Consider the following 17893-nt stretch of genomic DNA (forward strand, 5'->3'; position numbering starts at 1 on the left):
TCTCTCTAGAAGCTCCACGTCCCTCTTGTCCTGGGGAGCCCAGAACTGCACCCAGTACTCCAGGTGCAGCCTCACCAGAGCTGAGTAGAGGGGGAGGATCAAGATCCCCTCCCTCGACCTCCTAGCAACACTCCTTCTGATGCAGACCAGGATCCCATTGGCCTTCTTGGCCACGAGGGCACACTGCTGACTCATGGTTAACTTGTTGTCAACCAGGACTCCCAACTCCCTGTCTGTGAAGCTGCTTTCCAGCAGGTCAGCCCCTAATCTGTACTGGTGCCTGGAGTTATGCCTCCCCAGGTGCAGGACCCTGCCCTTGTCCTTGTTGAACCTCATGAGTTTCCTCTCTGCCCAACTCTTCAACCTATCCAGGTCTCTCTGAATGGCAGCACAGCCCTCAGGAGTGTCGGCCTCTCCACCCACTTTGGTGTCATCTGCAAACTTGCTGAGGGTGCACTCTGTGCCCTCGTCCAAGTCACTGATGAACAGCACCGGGCCCAGTATTGACCCCTGTGGGACACCACTGGCCAAAGGCCTCCAGCCAGACTTGGCCCCAATTATCACCACCATCTGGGCTCTGCCATCCACCCAGTCCTCAATCCACCTCACGATCCACTCATCCAGTCCATACCTCCAGAGCTTTCCTATGTGGATGTTATGAGAGATTTTTGAAAGCCTGGCTGAAGTCAAGGTAGACAACATCAACGGCTTTCCCATCATCCAGCCAGCCAGTCATCCCATAGTAGAAGTCTATCAGGTTCGTCAGACATGACTTCCCTTTGGTGAATCCATGCTGACTACTCCTGATCGCCTTCCTTTCCTTGACATGCCTAGAGATGGTCTGTAGGAGGACCTGCTCCATCACCTTTCCAAAGACAGAGGTGAGGCTGAGTGACCTGTAGTTTCCCAGCTCTTCCCTCTTGCCCTTTTTGAAGACCAGAGTGACGTTGGTTTCTTCCAGTCCTGCCCCACCTCCCCCGCTTTCCATGACCTCTCAAAGATGATGGAGAGCGGCTTAGCAATAACCCCCCACTGGTTCCCTCAGCACTCTTGGGTGCATCCCATGTGGGCCCGTGGATTTATGGGTGTCCAGTTTGCCTAAATAATCCCTAACCCAAACCTTCTCAACCAGCAGAAAGTCTTCCTCTCTCCTGTCTCTCTCGTCTCTGGGCTCTGTAGTTCATGGGGACTGGCCCTAGCAGTAAAGACAGAAGCAAAGAAGGGATTTAGTAACTCTGTCTTCTCTGCATCCTCCGTCACCAAGGCACCCTCCCCGTTCAGCAGAGGACCCACATTTTCCGTAGTCGTCTTCTTGCTGCTGATGTATTTGTAGAAGCCCCCCGTTGTCCCTGACATCTCTCATCAACTGTAATTCCAAACGGGCCTTGGCCTTCCTTGTTGCATCCCTGCATTTTCTGACAGTGTTCCTATATTCTTCCCATGTGGCCTGGCCCTTCTTCCACTTTACATGTACTCTCTTTTTCTCAGCAAGTTTTACCAAGATCTCCTTGCTCATCCACGCAGGTCTCCTGCCCGCCTTACTTAACTGCTTTCTTGTGCAAATGCACTGATCCTGAGCTTGGAGGAAGTGGTGCTTGAATAGTAGCCAGCTCTCCTGGAGCCCCTTTCCTTCTAGGACCCTTGCGCAGGGGATTCCTCCAAGGAGCTCCCTGAAGAGGTCAAAGTTAGCTCTCTTGAAGTCCAGGGTTGCAATACTACTTCTTGCTCAGCTTCCTCCTTGCATGATCATGAATTCCAACATCTCGTGGTCACTGCAGCCAAGACTGCCCCCAACCACTACATTTCCCACCAAACCATCTCTGTGTGTTAGTATCAGGTCTAGCAGTGCCCCTCCCCTTGTTAGCTCATCAACACCTGCATCAAGAAGTTATCTATAATGTTCTGTAGGAACCTCCTGGACTGTCTGCTCCTAGCTCTGTGATTATCCCAGCAGACATCAGGGTGGTTGAAGTCCCCCATAAGGACCAGGTCCTGGGATCATGAGGCATCTTGCAGCTGCCTGTAGAAGGCCTCATCCACTTCCTCTCCCTGTTCAGGAGGCCTGTAGTAAACTCCCACGACAGTGTCGCCCCTGTTGTCCTGCCCTTTAATCCTCACCTACAGACACTCAACTCGCGCTTTGTCCTCTCCTGTGCTGAGCTCCATACATTCCAGTTGCTGTCTCACATAGAGAGCAACATGACCACCTTGCCTTCCTGGCCTGTCCTTCCTGAAAAGCCTAAAGCCATCCATGACCACATTCCCATCATGAGAGCTGTTGCAGTCAGGAGTCGAGTCAGGAGTCCAGTTCTGGTCATGAGAGCTGTTTTGTTCTGTCATATGATACTAGCATGCACAAATCTGGAAAAAAAAAAAAAAAAAAAAGCTTTGTGGGAACGCAAAGCCCTAAGGGTCAAGGCTTTATTTAAAAAGCTTAATCTTCATGTTTCTCTTCTTTTACTGAGAGGAGGCTGCCCTTTTGCCGGCCAGAAGCATATTTTGTTTCCATAATGAGGTAAACTTGATGAGGTTCAACTTGCTTACTTCCTTAGGTCTCAGTTTGGCCAAGCTGTTGGCATGTTCCCGCTATGGGAAACTGCATCCTCATTAGGTGTTCTAAGCTTAAAAAAATGTTTTGGAGAGGGAAAGCAAGCTCATCTTGCACGCAAGCAAATGCATTTCAGTTACATCAGTTTTAATCCACTGGGACTCTCTAGCATTCGTTGAACTTTTTTTGTACCTTGATCTTGTCCTCTATAAAGCATCATATCAACAAAGATGTTTTCACTTCTTTAAGACTTTTACCCACTTGAATTGCCTGTATCTTTAGGGTTTTTTTTTTTTTCCCCATGTTTGAAAGGAATTTTCTTAGGCTCAGTTTCCTTCCATTGCTACCTGTCTCTTCTGTGAGCCATCTTATAACTCTTCCATAGTTCTTCTTCTAAAGTGTTAATAAAAAGATCGTCTTGTTGTCATCTAGGTTGCTTTTCCTGAGCTTTATTCATTTGCTCTCCTTATAATGGCACCTCCTGGGCATTATTGCATTCTTTGGCACTATCTTTTTTTTTATGTGGCCTGCTCGGTTTCTGTCTGTTTGACACATGATAACACAAGTCATGCACCAATGGAAAAGTCATCAAGAATTTAATTATGCCTATGATAATCTAATACCCTATAGAATATTGGAAAAGCCCAATATTTCTGCTATTGAATTTCAGAAGTAGAATTAAGAAAAAAGAAATGTGCTAAATCCTACTATATACTTACCATATAACCTAGTAGGGTTTAATTCCTATGAAATTATACAAGACTTTTCCACAAAACATGAAAACACAAGAATAACCTGCACAAAGAGTACATGGCTGCTGTGATTTCTCAAGTCATAATTTGGCTTGTGATATTAATATCACATTTACAAAAAAAAAAAAAGGACTATTATCTTCTACTTTGGGTTCATTGGAAGTGTCCATATGTTTAGGGAAAGAGAGGTAATTAACATAAGAAGGCTTTAATGACTGCTTAATTTATCCTATTAAAATACAGTTGCTATGTCACTCCCTATAGCCATGTAAATATGAGAAGAAACTGTTCTGATAAAACTGTAAGGGAGGAATAAAGTGCAGCTTATCATTTTAGTAATGTGAAGAAGAAGGCCTGAATGTCTGTATGGAATACACACTTTTTTAATAGATTTTAAAATAATCTACTATTTGTTTAGAACAGTTTTTGTTTGGCCCTGTGCTGAAGGACACTTTGTTTCAGAAGGTCTTTTCTACATTTGCATGACCAGCATTATTTTCACCTTTCAAGGAGAAATATTTTCCTTTCCACCTTCTTTTGCTATTATTTGGACTAGGATTACAGCTTTTTCTGAAGTCTGCCAGATGAAATAAAGACTTTTTTTTCTTTGTATTACTTAACTTTTCAATCTTGGATTAATTGAACAATTGCAAGGTTGAAAAACTGATTTTACTTTGACAAAAATGCTATTTTCCAGTCAAATGCCCTATATACCAAACCTGTTAAAAGTGGTGAATTCTGGAAAAAAAGAGTAAGTTACTCTGAATGCTTCACAAAAAATACAAGACTGTTATTTATTTCCCACTTTCAGACTTTTGCGAAAGTGACCTAAGTTTCCCTGAAAACACAGCTGGGTTAGCTTATCGCAACATATCTGTATATTGCTACCTGTGAGCAATTTAATAAAAAAGATATTATAGCAACAATGAAAGGAGATTGGAGAACACCACATAATCCCTAACAACCTTATTTCAGTCTGTTTAACGTCCAAGGGAGGATTGAATTGCAGGGCCTAGCAGATTCAAACATAAAACAGATGTTTCCATCAAATATTTCAATAGTAGCAATGCGTGTCCCAAATTGGTGACTAACTGGCAGATCTGATACGTCACAAGAAGGAATTGCAGAGCTGATAGCTATAAAAAGCCTGTTTTCAGTACTTTGCACTGTATTCTTATCTCAATTACAGTAGGAGGTATCTGAAATAACTATGGATTTTAGTGGCATTGCCCAGATTTATATTAACGTCACTGAATTTGACCCTTCCTTTTCTAGAAATTTATTGCTGGGTCTAAATTTAGAGAAATAAAAGCCCCAGACCAATATAAGAAACTTTGCATCTGAGGCAGTCATAAGTCAATCACCTCATCAATAAAAGCCTGCCGGATACCCTCAGTAATCCCAGTGATCAGATTTTGTTTATGAAAGCCAGAGATATTAAACTGAACTCCTCACCATTCCGAGCAGGGATGACAAGTGGCAATTGAAATTAATGTTGACAGAGGTAAAGTAACACATGCTGAGTGCAACAGTCATAACATGATGAAGAGGGAACAAGGCTAAAGCAAGCTGGCGGGGAGGAAAACTTTGAAGCGACAAAGTGCACATTGGAACGAATCCCTGCTCCCACTTAACTCAGTGACAAAACAACGCTGATAATTTGCTCGGTTCTGGAGAGCAGAAAATGGGCCGCGCTGGTGCCTAAATGTTAGGAGTGAATTCTGGTTTTCAGTAACATTGATGGAGTTGCTGCTGCACCAATATAATCAGGAGGAAAATGTGGCCCACGTAGAGCTATGGTACAGCAGTCACAAGTCCGAACCTGCAATAAGAGCACTGCAGAGAGTGAATTAAGGGAAATTGCAGCTGTCAAAAGTCTGAGTACTTTTTTTTTTCCTCCCCGTAACAGCTGAAAGCATCAGTGGTATCCAAAGCACAACTAAAAAGCTCCTCTTTATGATGCAAAATATGCATGTGAAACAAGCAGGCACATTATACAAAACAGTGAACTCTGAAATACAAACTGTAGGTACCTAGAAGATGAGAAAACTGCCTTGTTGTGTTTCTGGGTTACTTCTGCAAATATAAAGGTTTGATTCATTGTTTTATTCTATGGCTAAATTCCCACTATCAAAATCAACTCTCTGGCTGCTGTTATTAGAGCTGCAGCTACCACTAGTGATTAAATTGAATTTGTCCTTTTCTCCTGCGGTCTCATCCAGTTATTAGGTTTTGTCCTAAATTGCAAATTTTAGAGGACCAAGATTATTGTTTTCTATACATTTGTGCTACATCTCTAACAACAGATTCCCAGTCTGGTCAGTCTGCAAGTGCTAATGCACAATGATATTTAAATAACAGTAGTGTGCTGAGAACTGAAATAAAATTTTACACCGCTTAAAGCAAAATTAAAAATGACCATAGATAAATGCTGGTTTTTCAGGGGGGAGGTTCACTGACAAGAGCTGTAAGCAAATGGAGAATCAGAGGTTATACCTAAAAAAATTACAATAATAATAATACCTAGTAAACAAAAATTTTAAAAATAGAATTTTCTATGCATTTTTTTTCTAAAGGTAAGAATTTTACTTTCAGTATGACTGTAATGCCAAAGAGAAATCAATGGTATGCAGTAAACCACAATATGACCTCTATCAATTTTTGTATGGTTCTTACTTGTTCCAGTTGGCTCTCAAGCTTGGAGATAAAGCAGTGAATCTAACAGCCCATTGAAAGAACTGGATTTTTAGAAGATAGTTACTGAAATGGAGAATCAAAGTAGACTATAAAGCTTTTGCTGTCCTGACCAGCTGCTTTCCAGTGTCTGGCTGAGCTCAGCTGGAACTTCGTCAGCCATCTCTGTATTTCCAATGTCAGCATCGTCATTTCACTCAAGGAACGAAAATACCACTCTGAGATATGAAGAACTGTGTGGATATGAAGCATGGAGTAAGCCTATCCTGTGGAGGCCTGCTTCGAGAACAACAGCATGGGTTGTCTTGTTAGTAGAGTAACTAACTTCAAGGACGGCAGTGCAGGTGCTCTGTCAGCAAGAATGTGGTAGAAGTGCTTTGGCATATTCTCCACAGAGAAGGGCGGACTTTAGGAGAGACTGATCTGAAACGCCTTTTGGTATGGGCACAAGAGCATGAGCTGCATCTTAATACCCATACTGTATATGATGCACCGACATGGGACAAGGTCGGGGTGATGCTATGGGACAGTGCCATGCACAGTGATAAGGCTGCTGCTGGCCCATTGCCACAATGGCAAGTTGTATTTGAAACGTTAAAGTCTCACAGTGGCTCGCAGTCGAACGCGAATCATGGGGTCGGGTCCCGATACCCCCTCTGCACTTTCATCGCCTCAGTCGTGTGCTGATGGGGCTCTGCAAAAGCCTGTGTGGTAATGCTACCTGATGATTCAGATGATAATCCCTTTGACCCGGTTCTATTGACCCTGAGAAACTGCCAGATTTATAGCCGCTGGATCCACATGATAAATGGGCTTCAGTAAAACAAGGAATGCAACAGGCGGGGGATACGGGGATACTGAAAACCTTCCCCACTATCTATGCACTGGACCAGAATCCACATCGGAAAGATTTTTTGTATAATCTTATTAAGGATGTACGGCGCTCAGTGACAGATGAGCTTTGGCGCTCTGTATACCACCCACCTTAGACAATCTATTTGCGACACATCTGAATTTACTCCCCGTGATTTTAAAACTTTCTTCCACCTGATTATGACTGATAACGCAATATATGATGTGGGGGTCGAAAATGAGACAGCTTGCTCAAGCGCAGGAGGAGGAAAACCAGCGGCTGCTGAAAAAAGGTCCTTTACGGACTGTTAACTGTGGACGCGCTGAAGCGGGAGGGTGATCACAGTGATACAACAGCGCAAGCAGGAATTTCCACTGAGGGCTTGCAGCAAGTTAAAACCCTTGCTCTCCACTCCCTTAAGGTCGTCCTGGAGGCTGGTAAACGACAGCCTTTTGTAAATATCAGACAAGATGCGAATGAACCTACAGTATTCCATTCACACCGCGAGATGTGCCTTGGTTTGCATTTTCTGTGCCTTCTATCAATGCTATGGAACCATATAACAGCAATATTTTTGGGAGTCCTTTTGGGAATTTAGGATTAGCTGCGTGGATTAAGGGAATATTGTAGATAAGCGTGATACGTTTGATAATCTTTGTCTTTTAATTTGTATCCCATGCTTGTTAAAAATAATTCAGTGTTTAATAGGCCATGTCTTGAAACAAGCCTTCTTTATAAATAAAGAAGACGGGGGTTGTGGGGGGGACGGTTCAGGAGCAGATTCAAACGCACCAAGATTTGCCTTCTCAGGACCATCTTTAAATGCTGCTGAACCGTATCAGAGGTACCATTGGGCGGTGCTGCCACAGGAAATGTACAACAGTCCCACGATTTGCCAGTGGTTCATGGCTCAAGTCTTAGCGCCTGCCTGAGATGCTCCTCCGGCAACGTTGATTTACCACTCCATGGATGATATTTTAATTGCCTTATCAACAGCCAAGGAGAATCGAGCAGCAGTGGCATATGTGACTCAAGTGGTAACGGCAGTGGGTCTTGTTGTGACCCCGGAAAAAATACAGACTACGCCCCCATGGCTTTATCTTGGATGGTGCATAACGGAACAGACAACAATGCCGCAAAAGGTTAAGATCCCTGAAGAGGCTCGCACCTTGAATGACTTGTAGCGGCTATTGGGCACCCTGAGCTGGGTAAGGCCTTTGTTGGGCCTGACAACAGAAGAACTGCAACCTTTCTTTATCTTGCTGGGAGATGACTGAGGAAGCATGAGAGGCGATGGCCTTGGTCTCCCAAGCTCTGTCTGAACGACAGAGATGCAGAGTGCGGAAGGGCCTACTGATAAACATGATGCAGGTGATCTAGTGCCCAGCCTTCCAGCCTACCACAGGCCACAAATACAGGCCAGACATTGGCAGCGGCTCAGGCTTCTTCTGGCAACACAGTCCAGTCCCTCAACTTGAGCCAGGGGGACACAGGCAGCAATCGTGTCTCTGAGGATATGGTGGAAAGTAGTGGGAGCCAGACCTCAACAGGACTGAGCCAGGCATCCTCAGCAGGCCCTCCTGGCAGTTGCCAAAGGAAAGGCATAGGGGTGGTTCAGCCATTGCCCATAGCAGCTGCCCAGGCAGTGACCGTCAGTCAGGGGCAACCCTGTTTCAGCAAATGCGTCCAGGGAGTCAACAGCATGGAACCCATGTTCAGGCTCTTCAGAAACACCTACACGGGGCTACAGCTCGTCACGGTAATTCTGCCAGGGAAAACACCAGTCTACGTGAAGGTGAAGCGTGTTGGTGACACAGTGCTGGGAATGGCTCCGCAGTGTGCTCAGATGAAAAATGTACAAAGAACAACCCCACAAACCCTTTCCAACCTTTGCTTAAAAATAAATGTCAAATTAGGAGGTGTAAATAATATTTTGCTGCCACAGAGAAGACCATCAGTATTTCAGCAGCCTGTTATATTCCTTGGTGCAGATGTAGCTCATCCGCCAGCTGGGGATGGAAAGAAGCCTTCTATTGCTGCAGTTATAGGGATCATAGCTGCTCATCCAAATCAATACTGTGCCATTATGCAGGTCCACAAAGGAGCCTACAGGAAACAGAAGACAGACAGAAGATGAAGAAGCGAATGCCTCATGAGAAGAAGTACCAGCCTTCCTACGGAACGATGATACTCACAGAGTGCTCTCCCTGACCAGAGGTAACGTACGTGAACAGCGCACCATCCTCTGGCTTCAACAGTTCCCACAGCAGTTTCTCCATCAGAGAAGGGAATGGCTCCCCAAACCATCAACCTAAGCCGCCCCCTCCGATCGTAGACAACCTCCTGCTGGCCATCAGCACCAGCAAGAAATCATCCAAGATTCGGCTGCCATGGCCAGGGGGATGCTTATTCAGTTCTACAAATCAACCAGATTTGAACCAACTCACATTATTTTCTATCGAGAGGATGTTTCTAAGGGGCAGTTCCGACAAGTTTTCCACCATGAGTTGTTGGCCATTAGGGAAGCCTGTATTAAGCTAGAGAAGGATTACCAGCCTGGGGTTGCTTTTATAGTTGTGCAGAAAATGCATCACATCAGACTCTTCTGCACAGATTAAAAACAAACGAGTTGGAAAAAGTGGAAACATTCCAGCTGGCACCCCAGCTAGAGATGGGTGGCAAGCCATGGAGAAGGGGAGCTCGCCCGACTTCCACTTCAGGTCCCCGAGGCTACTCAAAGCCGTCTGCAAGCCCACTGGCCACCAGAGCTTAGATGTAAATGGGAAGTGCCAGGCCATGTTTTTTGTTGGTTCTCAGGGAATCTCAGAGGACACTCACTGTGTAGATCAGAAGACTGGTGTTTCAGAAAATCAGATGGACTTTGCAGAGCACTGCACTGGGCAGATGAAAAGACTCCAACGATTCCTCTCTTCAAAATAAAAGAGCCAACACAATAGAAGAAGTTTCAGAAGACTCCCCCAGTGCAAGTTCAGTGGAGCAAACACCCAAGAAATCCAGCAGCAGATTGCCATTCATCACCAGCAGCAGTTCCAACACGACCAGTCCCAGCTCCTCCACACGGCCACCCATCTCTAGCTGGCTCAGCAGCAGCAATAGCAGCAAGCACCATCTCTAACTCAACAGCAGCAGCAAGCTCAACCCCCACAGTAGAAAGCCTCATCTCAAAACCAGCAGTGAGCTCAGACCCTTGTGGAGCAACCTATGTTGCACTCCCAGCCACAGCCTGTTCAGCGTCAGCAGGAGAGCACTTGCCAGACAGGCACCAAGTCACCTGTTCCAACTCAGTCTAAAGCTCTGGTCACCTCCATCAAACCACCTCAGCTTGGGCTTGCCAAAATGTGAGCAGCACTGCAGCCTCCACCACATATCCCAGTGCAGGTGGTGCGTACACGGCAGCAGGGCTCAGGACAAGCTCAGGCACTGGTTTTAACTCAGATTGCTGCAGCAGTGTCTGCCCTCTGGGGTATGCCAGCTGTGGTCCAGCCTGTTTCCCAGTCCCATGTTTCTTCCCCATCACCTGCTCCAGCATTTTTGCAGGAAGCTCCTCCTCTCACCACAGGGGTAAATTTGGCACAAGTTCAAGGTACAGCCTACATGGTGAAGAGCACAGCTGCCTCTCCAGTTGTGGCTCAGATGCCAGCAGCATTCTACATGCAGTCTGTCCAGTTGCAAGGCAAGTCTCAGGCCTTAGCTGTGAAGCGTAAGGTAGAGTCAGAGGAGGAGAAGGAAGAATCACCCAGTATAAATGCAGTTCTGCCTACTAGATCCTCTCCTGTGACAGGCAGCCCCAAAAACACGGATAAGAAGAGTGGCCTTGGAGAGAAATCTGATTCTGCTGCCAGTGCAACCCCAAATACCACCTCAAGTGAAGCAAGATTGGTGACACCCACTTCGGCTCCCACCCCAGACTTGCCAACGGTGTCGCATCAGACAGGAGACTCCAAACTCCCACAAGCCATTGTGAAGCCCCAGATCCTCACACACATCACAGAGGGCTTTGTCATCCAGGAAGGCGCAGAGCCTTTTCCAGTACAATGTCAGCTGCAGCCTTTGCAACACTCGGAGTTCCGATGCAGATAAAAATGGACAATGGCCCAGCCTACATCTCCCATGCCATAACCACCGTTTTTCAGTGATGGGGCATTAAACACACTACCGGTATCCTATATTCCCACGGGACAGACGATCGTGGAATGTGCTCATGGAGCTCTAAAAACCATGTTACAAAAACAAAAAAGGGGGAGGCGAGGGATACTCTCCCCAAGAATATATTAACAAAGCAGTCTATGTTTTGAACTTTTCAAATCGTGAAGACTAGGGCAAGTTGCCCATACTGCAACACTTCAAACTCGCACAGACTAGCCTGGAAAAGGCCTGGGTAGAGGTCAAGGATTCTGGGTCAGGGCAGTGGGGAAAACCAGTACAATTGATAACCTGGGACAAGGGTATGCTTGTGTTTCTACAGATCAAGGACCGCAGTGGGTGCCGATGTGATGGGTCTGATCTGTGCTATCCTCACCATCTATGGACTCCTTCCTAGGCAGCCCAAGAGCAACATTTGGGATGCCATCGACCATCCAAGTGGGCAGCCTGAAGGACCCAGAAATTGCAGAGCTCTTCTTCAAAGAAGATCCAGAAAAGCTCTTTACAGATCTCCGAGAGATTGGCCATGGAAGCTTCAGAGAAGTTTATTTTGCACGTGATGTGCGCACCAATGAAGTGGCCATCAAGAAAATGTCCTATAGTGGGAAGCAATCCAATTAGAAATGGCAGGATTCTGCCATTCTGCCAAATGCTGCCAAATGCTGACAGAGTCCGGCCAGGAGAAGCTCGCTGGCTTCGAATTTGCTTCCACAGTATTTCCTGCCAACTCATTTGTGGGGACGCCATGTTGAATGACCCCAGAAGTACTTTTAGCCATGGATGAAGAGCTGTGGTGACAAAGTAGCATTCTGGAGCCCTGGTGAAATAATCGCTGCATCTATCTTTGCACCAGGAGTTGCCTCTGCTCCTGCTCATAATAAGCTTGCAAATCCTGGATGTTGGCTTGCTAAGCAAAGTGATGCTACTATGCTCGCTCTAGCAGGTCTGCTAGCGGATGTGGAATTGGTCTGCTGTGCCACCTTACAGAACTGAGCTGCAGTTGACCTCGCTCTTGGCACAAGGACACGGGTGCGAGGATTTCGTCAGCATGTGTTGCATGAACTAATCTGACCATTCTGAGTCGATCCATACTCTTATGTTGTAGATCTGTACTCTTATGTTTGAGTTATGACTCAAACTGTCAGAGTCAGTTTGCAGACCCTGAAACAGCTAACTTGGAACCTGGCTATGGCTGTTCATTTAAAAATAGCTATGGCAATACAATGGTTAAACAAAAGAAGGAGAGATGTGGAGGCCTGCTTCGAGAACAACAGCATGGGTTGTCTTGTTAGTAGAGTAACTAACTTCAAGGACAGCAGTGCAGATGCTCTGTCAGCAAGCTCTGTCAGCAAACTAAGAAAAAAAGAGTAACTGTACGACTGCTTCTAGAAGTTGACGTAATCCTTAAGGCCATTGGCTGTACTTCTCATGCTTGTAGACAAATAAGGTACTATATCTGGATAATTTACTCGAAGTATGTATGCTGATGCTTTAATAAACATCTTCTGGCTCACTGCCTTGACACCCTACTCCTCCTTATGCCCACACTATCCTATGTTTCTAAGCACTCTTCTGGAGTTCTCTCAAAGTTTCCATACACATTTTAAGACACAAGTCAGCTAGAGCAGGTCCAGAAGACACGAGCAAGAGGGATCACATATCTAGGACAGCGTAACTATGGGTAAAAATTAAAAGAGATGAGATTGCTTAGTCTAGGATAGAGAAGATCTGGTGAAGTGGAATGTGGTAACTACTCAAATATGGGAAGGTTTGCTACAAAAAGAAAGGGAACAAAGCTATTCTCCATGTCCACTGAGGAAAGGTCAAGAACCCATGGGCTTAAATTGCTGGAAGGAGATTTAATTTAGATAAGAAAAAGTACTATCTCACGTTAAGGATAGTAAAGTACAAACTTATCTGCGAAGGCTTGAACTTTCTGCTGCTGGAAGTTTTCAGAATTAAATTATGAATCATCTGTGAAGATGGTTTAGGTGATGATTCAGAGAATATCAGGGATGAACCAAATGTTCTCCTGAAACTCCTCCCAGGCTGTTATGTTCTATGATATGGACAGTGTTTGAAGGGGGACATATTGCTGGTTAAGCCACTGCTTATAGGGAACTTATAAACGCTTTTATAAACCTGGGCCTTGTTATGCATGGTAATGGTCAAGCCAGGGCCTACTATCATTTAATATTTAAAATTAGCTAATTAGAATTTCATGTCCTGTTATATTGCACTCCTTTGGAAGTGCAATATTCCTCTGCGCTTGTCCACAGCCAGGCCTTACTGTCTTGAGGTCATGTTGGAGAACATTACCATCTGACTGCTCATCGCCATTTCCATCTCTTCAAACATCACTAATGCCAGCACCCTTGGGGAACTCTACTGGTTACCACCCTCTTTGTGAGAATTGTTATGCCTATCTTTTGCTTCCTATCTTTTCAAAATTACTTGTATTTGTCAGAACTAGATAGGAGGAAAATCTTATCCCATGGCTACTTATTTTCTATAAAAACCTTTTGTCAAGAGCCTTTTGGAAATCCAAGAACATTATATTTCATGGGTTATTGATATCCACAAGCCTTTTAACACATAAAAAAATCAAGATATCTGTAGGGCACAATTTCCCAGCAGAGAAATCCTTTTTCCACCCTTCATCTAAGCTTCAACTAATTTATCTGGTTCAGATGTCAGGCTATAAACTTGTAGTTTACTGGATGTCTCCTGGATCATCTCCAGGCTTCAAGCACCAGGGAAGTTTTAAGGTAAACACTGCACATTTATGTTAATAATTCAGATATTTCATATTTGATTTTCTGTTGAACTCCTGAGTAAATATGTCCAGTCCTGCCGTTTTGTCTGTGTGTATTCTGTCTTTCTAATCTCTGCTTTATTTCAGTTTCAAGCAGACTCGTTGCTCAATACTTTACTCAGAGAGGGTCTGGGGTGTTCATGACCCCTCTTTCTTCTGAACTAAATGCCAGTGTAAGGAATTCACATAGCTACCCTTCAGTGATCTTTTTCTGTAGGAGTGTTTCTTGTATCCAGTTGCTACCAATTGGTTTTAAAAGCAGACTTTTTGCTCCTTATGTGTTGAAAGAATAACTTAATACCAGTGTTGTTTCCTTGACTTGTTTGCTCCTCAGTGTCCTTTGGCCTGACCTATTATGTTTTTGCTTTGAACCTGCTAGAGTTCCTGATTCCATTTTCTTCCTTCGGATATAGCTTTTGCTTTTTGCACTATACTTTCTTATTTCCTATGCTTTCCAACAGCAGCCTCTACTCTTTTGTTCAGCCATGATGACCTCCCTTTACTCACTTTTTGCTAAGAGATGATATACACTAGGGATGTATCTCCTAGTTTGCAGCCTTCGATACCTGCATTTAATTCTTTCAGCTTCCTCTTTTAACATTTTTTAAAAACTTGCTTTGACACATTCCCACGGAGGAAGTTGGGCAAAGCTTTGGTGGACTACCTGACCTCCTTTGCTGCTCTAGGGATGTCAACTGCAGATACATCATGGAACGTTGTTTTCACTATGGGATACTGAACTAGATGACAAGTAACACTTAGGACCAACCCATATCTTTTGGGACCAGTGAGCAGCTACTCTGTGACACATTCATTGAGATCATATAAAAACCACCTTGCCTCAGACCTGAATGTAGAATTTGCTTAGTATTCATGTGGGGTAACTGAAGCCTCTCAATGCACTTGTGTTTCCTGTGCTTTGTTTTCTGTCAGTATCAGTCAATGTCACTCTGCTGGTGAGCAGTAAAATGTACAGACCCCATACTGGTTTCTTCCCTTTTGGCTAGAGTTCAAATTGAGAGATTCTTCATGGCATGGTTCATTCTGTCTTTCCTGTATATATTGCTGGTCTGATAGAGTGTCCCTTTGATAGTTTTCCCTCCAGCAAGTTTTCATGCATGTAGCATATCCATCTCCTTGTTCAGGCTCAGACAAGCCAGTTCCACATCCTTGTTTCTGAGGCTTGCAGCATTTCTGTAGTAGCACCTGTTACCACCTTTCTGGTTCCTTGACAACCTCTTCAAAGGGCTACCCAAAGGGCCACGTTGCTTGTTGGATTATTTACATACTTCCTATCCTTCTCATAAGGGTACATATATTTGTATCTTCCTCTCTAGAAATATTCTCCCAAGTCATATGCCCTTCTGCACCCACAGGCTTTCCCTCAGTCTTAACTTCAAACGCTTATTCAAAACCTTCTTCATCTTAAGTGAGAATACCTCAGAAAAACTCCATCTCTCTTATACAGGCTTCCTGTGCTCTAGATCTGTCAGACGAACCTGGAAATGTCCTTTTTCTTATACCACTTGCTCAGCCACATGTTCAAACTTTGCCTCTCCATCACCTATATGAGGCAATGGGAACATTTCAGACGATGCTGTCATAGAAGTCCTGCTCTTCAGTTTCTTTCCTGTGAGCCTAAATTGTGCCTCTATAGACAGGACCTCTTCCTCTTTGCCTGTGTCATTGATATCAGTGTGGGCCATGACCGAAGATTCTCCATCATTTGCTTTTATGATCCTTGAACTGTCTTTGCATGTTACACCAATGCACTGTATCTTTTTTATTTTACGTTAATAAGTGATCATTGGTCTTCCAACTGTTTTAATTTTGTCGTACTCTTTATAATGGTCTTAGTAACCTGTTCAAAGAGACTTTTCTGTGATTTTGTAGGGGAAAATGGAAAGGAGACAAAATTAAATTTTAGAAAAATGTTGCAGAATAATGAAATAACAACCTTTGAGAGTGATTTAAAACTTTGTTATGACCTGGAAAGGAGATAAAGTGGGGGAGATTTAAGAATATTCAACTGTGAAGCCCTAGAGCATATGCTTTAATTAAATTTAGCAGCTTGAATCAGCTTTTCCCCTCCCATCTGAATGGCTGGCAGATAGTCTGTGATCATGGAAATAAGCTTTTCTTTGCCCTTATTTATGTTACAAAATCTCTCCTAAATTTTCTCAGTGTCATGACTGCATGTAGCAATAGTGGGAGCAAGAAGGAAGGCAACCAGATACCAGATACATACACCTACATGAAGTGCTTTGGCTAACGAGGTACTCATAGTAAAAATTGCCAATACTGATTGCCAATATTTGCTTCTAGCCATGGAGATGGGACCTACCTTAAGCAATTCTAGCAATTAGGTCCTGTTTCACAAAGAGGGCTGGGATGGTTACTCTACCAAGCTCTCTGCAAAAAAAAGATTACGTAGCTTTTTAGGCAACTGTGTTCATAAATGTCAAAACTTTTACTAGTAAACATCAGATTTCTAAAATTTTCTTCATGTCCAGAGGTTCTCATGTCTCAGCTGAGCTGAGATGTTTCTTTTCATGAGATTTGCGACATAGGCTCACATACCTCAAGCACCTTGGTGAAGTTGATCTTAGATGTGTTTTGTCTGCACATAACTTTCACCAATAACACTACCCTGGCTCTCTGGCAAGACAAAATTTGTCCTTTTGGTAATATCTTGAGGATTCAATCTCATGCATAGGACATGTGTGGTTCAAGTCTTTCAGGTTGGAGCTTTCCAATCTGCCCTACCAATGTCCTAGGAAAAGGTGCTAATCATGCAGTTGGGCTAAAGCGGCTGTCTATCCTACTTGGCAAAGCTGGGCCTTTGGGCAGAAAAAAAAAAAAAAAAGTTAAAAAAATAAAGGTCTTCAAACTTCATAGAGATGATGAGATGATGAAGGAACAGCCAGCAAGAATCACAACATTGCTAATTGGGAAACGGGATACTGTGCAAGAAGAGAGGGCAGAAAGAGTGTAAGGATATACTGCAAAAGACCCATAAAATTAACATATTTGTGTTTGATATGATAAAGAAGAAGGAGAAGAGGAGAAGAATCTTCTTGAATTTCCCTAATCCTCATTTTTGAGATTTTATTTTTCTACAGTGTCTCCCACCAAATAGTAGAAGTTACCTCCTTTAATGGATGTTCTTTGTAATGTTGCTGTACTTGCTTTTCAAAAGGAATTTACCTAGGGCTTGTAAAATTACTTTGCCTTTCTTCGTAACAATTTGTTTTAAATGTTGGAGTAAGGAGCAGCTTTGTGTTTTATAGAACTGCGTTCATCGCTGATCCTTTTCAGACTGGTCGCCGTTTAATAAACGGAATAAATACTAAATGCAAATAATTTGATCTTGCCTCTCTTTATGACAGGTCTGTCTGCATATTTTAGTAAGTAGGTGGAAGAGATACCTACAGTTGTATTCAGCGCATCTAATTGGAGAGTACTTCTAGCATCACTGAGATCTGGCCTTGCAACATTGGGTCATGAGACCTGGATTCATGCTGCAGTGTCTGGGAATCATTCATATCCCATGCCTACCTTTACTGAGTTAACTTCATTAAATTGTACTAGTCATTCAGCCATTTCAAAGCTGTCATTGATGGCAGAACTCCAAGCAGAGGCTGGATGCTGCAGAAAGGAGTCCACAAGTGTTTATTTTGACCGCTTAAATTTCACCCAGAATTCAACTGGACACTGTAGCTCATTAAGATCCATGTCCTAAAGTTTTACATGATGATTGTTGCTGATACACTGTTGAATAGCTACTACAATATTGATCAGAAGTGTCTGTATTTCAGCAGTGGGTCAGCTGCGTTTCAGTCCTGGTCCAAAGTTAATGTGAAGTCAATGGAAGGACTTCTGCAGAGTTAATGAGTTTTGGATCAATTCCCTATGTCACTTCACAAAATGCTCTTGAATAATTTAGGATGAAGGCTTTATATAAATCCAAATTAGTGTTCTCACTTACTTGCATATCATAGGAAAAACTTTTTTTTCCTTGAAATTGTTTTATAGAGCTGTTTATCTTTTCTGAGATTGCAGTTGAA

At 43.7% G+C, this 17893-nt stretch overlaps 1 pseudogene; it reads left to right on the forward strand.

Moving 5' to 3' along the window:
• The first annotated feature begins 8363 nt into the window (after positions 1 to 8363).
• On the forward strand, positions 8364 to 10948 carry LOC104577012 (polyhomeotic-like protein 1 pseudogene; annotated as a pseudogene).
• The last annotated feature ends 6945 nt before the right edge of the window (positions 10949 to 17893 follow it).

Source organism: Tinamus guttatus, unplaced genomic scaffold (assembly GCF_059628265.1).
Source record: "Tinamus guttatus ecotype Peru unplaced genomic scaffold, ASM5962826v1 Tinamus_guttatus_pri_ptg000032l, whole genome shotgun sequence".
Classification (NCBI taxonomy): domain Eukaryota; kingdom Metazoa; phylum Chordata; class Aves; order Tinamiformes; family Tinamidae; genus Tinamus; species Tinamus guttatus.